Genomic DNA, 10,989 nt, shown 5'->3' with positions numbered 1-10,989 from the left:
GTGAGAAACTTTATTTTTGGGGGCTCCAAAAATCACTGCAGGTGGTGACTGCAGCCATGAAATTAAAAGATGCTTGCTCCTTGGAAGAAAAGCTATGACCAACCTAGACAGCATATTAAAAAGCAGAGACATTACTTTGCCCACAAAGGTCCATCTAGTCAAAGCTATGGTTTTTCCAGTAGTCATGTATGGATGTGAGAGTTGAACTATAAAGAAAGCTGAGCGCCAAAGAATTGATGCCTTTGAACTGTGTTGTTGGAGAAGACTCTTGAGAGTCCCTTGGACTGCAAGGAGATCCAACCAGTCCATCCTAAAGGAAATCAGTCTTGAATATTCATTGGAAGGACTGATGCTAAAGCTGAAACTCCAATACTTTGGCCACCTGATATGAAGAACTGACTCATTGAAAAAGATCCTGATGCTGGGAAAGATTGAAGGCAGGAGGAGAAGAGGACGACAGAGGATGAGATGGTTAGATGGCATCACCGACTCAATGGACTTGAGTTTGAGCAAGCTCTAGGAGTTGGTGATGGACAAGGAAGCCTGGTGTGCTACAGTCCATGGGGTCACAAAGAGTCGAACACGACTGAGTGACTGAACTGAACTGAACTGAACTGATATATCTACCAACTAGATTCGAGTTAAAATTTTGCCATGCCAGTGTGTTACTTACCTCGACTCTTAGCTTATCGGGGACAATAACCGGGACCCATGTCTACTCCTGTTTCCTGCGCCTGCTGATCCGTAACCACCATGCATGATTGCATCTCCATCCACGTTGGCCAGGTGGTGTCCAGAGTGGCAATGCCTGCTAGGAGCTCTACAGCCTGATGGCCAGATGCCAAGTGACAATATTGGGGGAGGAGAGTCCTTCAAAACCTTCTTCAGTGAGACAGCTTCTGGCAAGCATGTGCCTAGGGCAGTATTTGTAGACATGGAACCCACAGTCATTGATGAGATTCTCACTGGCACCTACTGCCAGCTCTTCCACCTTGAGCAGCTCATCACAGGCAAAGAAGATGCTGCCAATAACTATGCCCAAGGTCACTGCACCATTGGCAAGGAGATCATTGACCTCTTCTTGGACCAAATTTGGAAACTGGCTGACTAGTGCACAGGTCTTCAGGGCTTCTTGGTTTTCCACAGCTTTGGTGGCGGAACTGGTTCTCGGTTCACCTCCCTGCTGATGGAACGTCTCTCTGTCAATTATGGCAAGAAGTCCAAGCTGGAGTTCTCCATTTACCCAGCACCCGCCCTGGTTTCCACAGCTATAGTTGAGCCCTACAACTCCATCCTCACCACACCCTACCCTGGAGCACTCTGATTGTGCCTTCATGGTAGACAATAAGGCCATCTATGACATCTGTCATAGAAATCTTGACATTGAGCACCCAGCCTACATGAATCTTAACTACCTTATTAGCCAGATAGGGTCCTCCATCACTGCTTGAGGTTTGATGGAGCCCTGAATGTGGATCTGACAGATTTCCAGACCAACCTGGTGCCCTATCCCCCATCCACTTCCCTCTGGCCACATACGCCCCTGTCATCTCTGCTGAGAAAACCTACCATGAACAGCTTTCTGTAGCAGAGATCACCAATGCTTTCTTTGAGCCAACCAACCAGATGGTGAAATGTGACCCTCACCATGGTAAATACATGGCCTGCTTCCTGTTGTACCGTGGCAATGTGGTTCCCAAAGATGTCAATGCTATCATTGCCACCATCAAGACCAAGCGGAGCATCCAGTTTGTGGACTGGTGCCCCACTGGCTTCAAGGTTGGCAGTAATTACCAGCCTCCCACTGTGGTACCTGGCAGAGACCTGGCCAAAGTACAGCGAGCTGTGTGCATGCTGAGCAACACCACAGCCATTGCTGAGGCCTGGGCTTGCCTGGACCACAAGTTTGACCTGATGTATGCCAAGCGTGCCTTTGTTCACTGGTACATGGGTGAGGACATGGAGGAAGGAGAGTTTTCTGAGGCCCAGGAGGACATGGCTGCCCTTGAGAAGAATTATGAGGAGATTGGTGTGGATTCTGTTGAGGTAGAGGGAGAAGAAGAAGGAGAGGAATACAAATTACCATTCCTTTGAGCCCTACAGCATGTCATACTCAGCTTCAGCATTAGTTGACAGGTATAAAAACTTTCTGACTAGATTGTCTTCACTTTCAACTATGATCACGTATTGCTTTTCCATGTGTGTCTGTAAGACTTACGTCCTATCTCAAAAGTAAAGATTTTAAGAAAGAAAAAAAAGTTATTTTGCCTTAATAGTCTTTTCTATCAAGTATCATGATATCATACTCCTGATGTTTTTGAACGTGTGTCTCCCAAGAATAAGGATATTTTCTTATATCACCACAATGCCATTTCATACCTAAGAAAAGTAGTGATATTTCCTTTAAAATATCTACTATGTAGTCCATATTCAAATCTCCCCAATTGTCCAAATGTGTTTTATACAGCTACTTTTACTTCAAAAAATGATCCGAAGTTAATGAAATGCATTTTTTTGGTAATTTCTTTCTTGTTGTTGTTTTTTAACCTAAAACTGTCTCCATGTCTTTTAAATTTGCATTTCAATGACTTTGAAGAGGCAAGATCAATTTGTAACCCTGTAGAATGTCTTCCATCTTTCTGGATTTGACTGTTTCCTTGTGGTATCGTTTAACTTATTCTCCTAGCCCCTGTATCCCATGCAAAAGGTTGAAAGACAATAATATTTCATAAATTATGCTGTTTACTTCATACTGTGTCATACAAGAAGTACAAAATATCAGACTGCCACACTCTTAGTGACGTTAAATTTGATTCCTGAGTTAAAATGACAACCACCAGATTTCTCCATTAGAAAGGTACACATTTCCCTTTATAACAAGCAAATTATCTCTGAGGTAACAATTTGACACCATGCAACAAACCTGTTTATCAACAGCTTGACATCTAGTGGTTTTGCCATCCATTGATAACCTCTTCCTGAATCAACTGTGTCACTACGGTTTGCACAATGGTGACTTTCTAATTTGATCATCCTTTATATTTATCAGTTGTAATTCTTAAGAAGAAGCTTCTCTGTTCACTTAAAATAAGAGAAATACTTAACTTTTTTTCAAATTACAAATCTTTGGAGAAAAAGTTGATGCAAAGATAATCATCAGGAATTGCCTGGCAGTTCAGTGGTTCAGACACCACACTTTCACTGCTGAGGGCCCAGGTTTGATCCCTGGTGGGGGAAGTAAGATCCCACAAGCCATGGGGTATGGCCCAAAAAAAGTCATTTTTTTTTTTAAAGTCATTTTTAATGCTGGCAAATGAGTGGTTTTTCTTTCTCTTTCTTGTTTTTATTATCATTATAAATGTATGAATTTTGACCTTCTCCAGGGGATCTTCCTGACCCAGGGATCAAACTCAGGTCTCCTTTATTGCAGGCAAATTCTCTACCAGCTGAGCCACCAGGGGAGCCCTTATTTATAATCAATTATATTTATCATCATCATCATTAATGTGTGGCTGAATCACACTGATTCCATTTTGTCAGTTTCATTTTGATACCAGCCTGCAGTCTTTAGCCCCTCCCCTTTCCACATAACTGAGCTTTAGCTTACTCAGAAAGAATGCACTCAAGCCAGAGAAGTTCCCTGTCAACTTCTACTCTTGCCTTCATCTGATCTGAAAAGTGGAAGAGTGCCTTTTGCTGAAACAGATGGTTAACGGTCATGAGACACCTCCCACCCCGGGGGGAACTCCCCTAGTTTCCATCCATGCAGATGTGCTTCTCCCTAGTAGTCAGATTCTATTTTTAGCTTTGGCCCATTTAAATTCCCCTGTACCCCTTTCTTCAGTGTGGAGTGCAGCTGTGAATGCCTCTGGATGATCATCTGCCCAGTTCTGCCTATATGTAAGTTACCCACAATAAACTTCATAATTGTACTTTATGGAGTAGCCTGTTTCATTTTTCAAAGTTCCTTCTCATTTTGGAGGATATTATTCAACATCTCCACCTCCCAGCCATTATCATTATTTGATGCTCAAATTGCTCAGTCAAATTGGCCAGTGGGAACACCTTCAGTATGATGCCGATCTTAGAGGTTTCTTATTTTTGTTTTGCTCTCTTCCAGAAGGCAACCCAGGCTTATCTTAAACATTTTCTGCCTTAGATCTGGAGTCAGCTGTCTCTCCAAGAAGTCTTGATTCCTTTTAGTGGGAAATAGAATTCAGAAACCAAAATGTAGGTGCTAAATGTTCTCATTGCTTTTGGATGCACAGGCATGGAGTCTAGACCAGGGGTCAGAAAACCAGAAACTGTGGACCTTAAACCACTGCCTGTTTTTGTAAATAAGTTTTATTGGAACTTAGTCTTGCTCATTTGTTTACACATTGTCTGTGGCTGCTTTCACACAGTAAGAACAGAGTTGAATACTTGCAATAGAAACAATATGACCTGCAAAGCCTGAACTGTTTACTATCTAGCCATTTACAGAAAAAGCTTGCCACCCCTGGTTTAAACATGTAGAAATTATATGTTACTGTAATAACATTCCATGTTTTTAATTCAAATTGGACCTCAGGTGTTTTCTTAATGCCTTTGATTTTTATATTTGTTTCTCTGCTTTCTTGATTCTTGATTTCTTGATTCTTAATAAAATGAATGTAGTTACATATTTTGCTTTTCCCTATAATATATAAAACTAGTTTCAAAATTGCAATGTCAGTATTGCTTCTGAAAACAAAATAACTGAGGAAAGTTTAAGATGTCTTTGTAGCCTCTTATGTCTTTATGATATATTCCACCAAGAATGTATAGTATTGTGCTCAAGTCACTTAAAATAAATCTTTTCTCTGTGGGTAATGCTACTGATTTGATATACTCTAAAGGTTCATCTATTTCACTTTATATTTAATTTTGGAATTTGCTTTACATCCCTTTTTATACTGATATTATTTGGAATATGTAAAGCATAATTCTAAAGGAGAATTTTAACAGGCTTATTAGAAATTAATAAATTAAGACTATAAAACACCAGTAGGAAACCACAGGAGACTTAGGCAATACAATTAGCAAGCTTGAGAAAGCTACCTAGTTAATTTCATGAAGTTAATACAGTCTTGATACCAATAACAAAAAGGAGAGTGTAGAAAAAGTATAGGCTAATCACTCTTATAAAGATTGATATTCAAACCTCTAACTACCAAAAAAATTAGCAAACCAAATTCAGTGGTATGTGTGTGTTAGATAGATATTTGATAGATGGATAGATAGACAGATAGACAGGGAAGCAGTATGACATGGAAGCTGAAACAGTAGAATAGGAAGCCAGAATGCATAAGTTTTGAATCTCAAGTTTCACTAATTACTATCTGTATAACTTAGGTAAACTATTTAACTTTTCTGTTTCTTAGTTTCTTCCTCTGCAAAATGGAGATAATAATAGTAACTATCCTGTAGGGTTGTTGCAAGGCATCAATCAATTAGCATATGTAAAATACTTCACACAGAGAGTATTATATCAGGGTCTACTGCTATTGTTTCTGTTTTTATTACCGTCCATAGAGTGGTTCCCGCTCATTGTTTCTCCCCAGAGTTAGCCATTCTTGAGGTTAAGGGCTCCAGTGGTGTATGTGGGATATAAGACTAGGTTAACAGTTCTGACTTGAAAACAGTAAAATGATGGGGATTTCCCACAGAGTACAGTGTGGTAGACCTCACCTCCCCAAATTTGTCTCATTATAGGGACAACAGTGATGACACCAGGACGCCAAACAGATGAAGCCACGTCACCTAAGTGTCCCAGCCAGTGTCCCACGTCTGGAAGGCAATGTATTAATAGCATAGTGTTAAGGAGAAAGGATTCTGGATTCAGACTGCCCGAGTTTAAAACCTGGTTCTATTGTATTCAAAGCATCACCTATTGCAAGATTCTTAATCTTGCTAAGCCTCACTCTGCCTATCTCTAAAACAAAAATTATATTAGTATTACGTCATAGAGTTGCAGGGATTAAATAAAATAGTACATGCCAATCACTTAGTGCCTGGCTCTAAGTGTTAGCTATCATTATTATTCTCCACACTGTTTATGAACTTGTCATCCTAGAGGTAGGCCTTTAGCAATAAGGACCATTTTCCTCTCTCCTGGTCCTGAGGAAACGGCAGTGGTGGACAACAGGAGAGATTTCAGTAGCCACACAGATTCAGAAAGTTAGAACTGGAAGAAGGGTCCTCAGTGAGTTCCCCGCCAGGCTCTCCTATGGAAGTTGTGATGGCGCATGCGCTAAGGGGGCGGGGCGGGAGAGCACGGCTGAGCACTTGGCTTGAATTGCTCAGAAAAGGGAAATCTGATAAGGGAGATAGCTCCATGGACTCCTATTACATATAGCCCTGGCGATCTTTTCCTCCTTCGGCTAGGCAGCAGCTCTTCCTTTCAATCACGTGACTTGAGAGATACCAGCTCCTGATCAGTTACACAAACAGGGGCTGCTTCTCATTTTTCCCCTCTTGTTATCAACGTCAGACTCTCAGTGTTGCAATGGCCTGCTCAGAGGGGCCTCAGACGGTTTCCAGAGTTCCCTGTGCTTGGCTGGAATCTGAGCTGCAGATGACAGAAAGCCAACTGAAATCGCTTATGCCAAAGAGGATTTGTTGAAAGGTCTGCGGGGAGCTCCGAGAAGCAAGTGATTTGCTAAACAAACAAGAGTCGCAGAGGCAAAATCAGGACAGCTCCAGGGACCTCATACATTGGAAAGAAGTTCCTAGAACCAGTGTTCCTCTCTGCAGCTGTACTCCGTGTTTCTCTCTGCATCTGTGACATTCTCTCCGCCCAGCTTTTGCCCAGAGGCTGAGACCAAGGCCCTGGCAGCTTTGGGGTCCACATACATTCAAAGTGACCTCTTTCTTTTTTTTGTTCTAATTAAAAACTCCTGGAGGCCACGGGCCCATCTTAGGTCACAAGTTCATCCCTGAGTCCCATCACTGTAGCCAGGGATCAGGCCAGTTTAGTCAGATGCCACCTCTAGCCAATCACTGTGGTAGAGGAGGTGGGATCTGTCAGAAGATGACAATTCCCCTTTGACCCTAGGGTTAAAGGAGCATCTCCCAAAAGAAAGCAGAGTCTTGCATCAGAAGGAAGGAGGGAGGGCGCTGGGCAAAAGAAATGAATAGATAACCCTCCAGTCTCATTAGAGACACAAATCTAATCCTTGATCCCTCATACTAATCAACATGACTTCCACAGTCATTTCAAATGAATATTCATAATGCAGCAAGTCCTGATTTAACAGTATATGAGAAAACATTTCCACATACGTGATTTTTCTAGGTAATGGAACATTATCCCTCTAAGTGTTAAACTGTGTTCCTTTAGATCATTTTCTATAGTTTCTTTATAATATGGCAGGAGCAATTGTTCCTGCTTTTATAAAAAGTGTGTCCTAAGCAAAATTTAACCCTGACTTGTCACCAAGTAGAAGTTATCAATGATTGCATATTAATGATGTTCTCCTGGACCATTGAGGACTATAGAGCTATTTGCCCATATACCATGGGCACCAGACTAACATGTGCAGATTTCTGAGGTTGTTTCTCAGTTTTTGGTCTCCTGTTCTCAGATGTTATTCCCCACAGTCACTGTGCCTGTCTCTAGCATCTTTTCCCCTTAAACACTTCCTCCCTTGCTTATTTGCCAATTCGAATCCACCATGCTGTGGGAAATCAGATGACCAAGAATGTTACAATATTGTGTAAAGTATTTTCAAATTCAGAAGCTAAAATTTACTTCTCTGTGAAGAAACAGTCTCTGAAAGACAGCTGAGGAACTCGTCCATGAATAAATTATGAGAGCTTTTTAACACTCATCAAAAACAACAAGTATTTCTACACACTTGTCATTTCCTTCCCCAGGTTCACTTGTCTTGGTTCACAGATGTATACTAGGTGATTGAGGTACCAAAAGTACAATTTTATAAGAATTGAGATATTTCTTGACTTATTTTCTTCATATTAGCTCTTTTCTAGATTATACTCTCTTCCTCCCATTTTTAAATATCCATTTGTCTGTGAGTCCTCACTCCACTATTTTGGAGTAATGGCCTGAACATTTATTTCCAAGAAGTCAAAAATATAGAACACCCCCCACCCCCCACCTTAAATCAGCAAATGAATATGCAGGAGAAAAATAGCATTAAAATGTACACTGACCCATCAGCTTCCTGTCATGGAGGGAGAAAATTAGAGACTACTTTTTCTGTAAATAAATCACTATTAAGTGCTGTAATTTCAAAATGAACAGTGGGCAGTGCTGAATTCAGGAAACGGATGAAAACATTTCCTTGTGGGAAAAGAAAGCCCGCAACTACCAAAATTGCCACGGAGTTGAGAAAAGATCTTTCCCATAGATAATAAAAAGAGGAGAAAAAAAAATCAGCCCCTTCTCTGCTCCTAAATGAGGGTCAATTGAAATGACTATGGCCGACATGTCCCAGATATGAAGACCTAAACTGAAAACTTTGTATCCAAAAATAACAAATCTGGCTCTGCTTACATCCTGCTAAACAAGTCAGATTGGTGGATTCAGGGGAAAGTAAAACGGATTGTATGACAGAATTAAGTAGGTATTCCAGTTCCTCAGCTGTGTAATAAATCACCCCAAAACTTAGTCATTTAAAATAGCAACATTTATCTTGCTTACAAATTTGCAATCTAAGCAGGGCTCGGAAGGGACGACTGGTCACTGTTCTGCTCCGTGTCAGCTGAGGTGACGGAAAGGCCAGCTCCATTTGGCATGAACAAGGGCGGTGCAAAGACTGGGGCCTGGATCCATCCAGAGCTCACCCACTCACACGTCTGGAGGTTGAGACTGGGGAGACTCACACAGTTGTGGGCTGACACAGCTGTTGCTCCTTGGGCATCTCTCTCTATCTCTGTGTGGTCACTCTAGCATGGAGGCCTCTGGCAGCCAGACTTCTTATGTGATGGGTCTGGTATCCCAAGGCAAGAGTCTCGAGAGAGCAAGAACCTGGCAGAAGCTGTATTACCTTTTATGACCTACCATCAACAGTCACCCAAGGTCACTTTCTCCACATTCTATCCGTTGGATGTGAGTCGTCATGGGCCAACTCACATTCAAGGGGAGGGGAGAGACTCCACCTTGGAGGTTGTAGTGTCCAATAATTTGTGGGAACTGTTTTTTTCCATAATTTAAAAAAAAAAATTGAGGTATAGTCAATTTACAATGTTGAATTACTTTCAAGTGTACAGCAAAATGATTCAGTCATACATATAAATATTCTTTTTCAGATTCTTTTCCCTTACAAATTATTACAAAATATTCAGTAGAGTTCCCTGTGCTATACAGTAGGTCCTTGTTGTTTATCTATCTTATATATAGTACTGTGTGTATGTCAATCCTAACCTCCTAATTTATCCCTCCCCCCTTCCCGATTGGTAACCATAAGTTTGTTTTCTATGTCTGTGAGTCTATTTCTGTTTTGTATATAAGTTCATTTGTATCATTTTTTTAGATTCTGCATATCAGTGACATCATATGATATTTGCCTTTCTCTATCTGGCTTAGTTCACTTAGTATGATATTCTCTAGGTCCACCCAAGTTGCTACAAAGAACATTTTAAAACACCAGTGGGTGACTCTGTCTGCCTGATGAAGGGACAACAGTTATTGCTGGATCAAGCTTCTTCATGTGGCAACTCCAGACCTAATTCGATTCCCTCCTAATCATTCTGGCCAGTGAGCAGCTCTTCCTAGCATCTCTCCAAAATGCATCAACTTTCATATATGTTCTGACTAAGTGCTCATTTGGGGATGATTCTGACAGCAAGGGAGAGAAGGAGTGACTTGGCTAAGTTAGTGACTACCCCTTCCCAGAGGCCTGGCAGTGAGGCAGCTCTGCTCAGATCAAAGCAGCCTCCTAGTCCCACCCTTTGGGTTTTATCAGAACAAGATTCTTAAAGCCAAGGGCTCCATGGATGCCACAGTGGTGATAATTTCAGAGAACCCAGTGAGGAAGTGAGAGAGCTCAGGTTTACAAGTGCTTCAGAGTCACCAGGTGGTCCCTCCATAGTCATTTATGTTCATGATGCAAGGGTTTTTAAAAATAAGAGCACTCATAATAAATGCTTTAGAGTTGTAAGTTACTGTGGGCTTTGTAAAGTATAACCACATAAATCCTCTCCTTTTCTGCTCTGTTGTGGCAGAAATTTGATTACTTCTCCTCTATCAAATGGCAACAGAGGCCACTATCAAGTTCATCTTTAAGGAGGAAATTGGATCAGTCTTTGAAAAGATGGCTTCCTATGATGAGGGAGGCTTGGGCAGCTTGCTTGCAGTGGTGATGTTCATTGATCAGGGTGAGTTACCAGGTTTTTCATAAATCTCTCTCAGTACTGAAGCTAGAAGTAACTGCTCTTTTCTCTTCACTCTCGTAGCACGATGATCACACCTTTATTTCACATTTATTCTCTTCCAGGTGCCATTTTGATTAGCTCTTTTCACACCCCTACCCTCACTAGTAATTTGTGAACTTTTGAGCATTAAGAACCAGTTTATTCCATTATTACTCCCTAAAGCACCCACATGATGCATTGCATGTGTATGTTTGTTGAGGAGTGAATGTATAAGTGAATAAGTGAATGGTCCTGAAAATGTTTTCTACAGAGCCTAAGAACATTAAAAAATGTGGAACTGTTTAGTCAGCCATAAAAAAGAACAAAGTACTGTTAACATACCACAACATGAATGAACCTTGAAAAATTATGTTAAGGGAAAGAAATCATTCACAAAAAAATCACATATTGTATGATTCCATCTATATGAAATATCTAGAATAGACAAGTCTTTAGAGATAGAAAGCAAATTAGTATTTGGTTAAGGTGGCAAGGGGAATGAGTTGAGGGGAAATGGAAAGTGACCTAATGAGAATAAGGTTTCTTTGGGGATGACAAAAATGTTCTAAAATTGCAAAAATGGTTATGCAACTC

At 41.0% G+C, this 10,989-nt stretch overlaps 1 pseudogene; it reads left to right on the top strand.

Annotated features, from left to right (window-relative positions):
• The first annotated feature begins 753 nt into the window (after positions 1 to 753).
• Positions 754 to 2,094, top strand: LOC122435526 (annotated as a pseudogene).
• Positions 2,095 to 10,989: the final 8,895 nt, after the last annotated feature.

This window comes from Cervus canadensis, chromosome X (assembly GCF_019320065.1).
Source record: "Cervus canadensis isolate Bull #8, Minnesota chromosome X, ASM1932006v1, whole genome shotgun sequence".
Classification (NCBI taxonomy): Eukaryota; Metazoa; Chordata; class Mammalia; order Artiodactyla; family Cervidae; genus Cervus; species Cervus canadensis.
The sequence above is the reverse complement of the archived record's forward strand: the minus strand, read 5'-3'. Positions and strand labels throughout refer to the sequence as shown.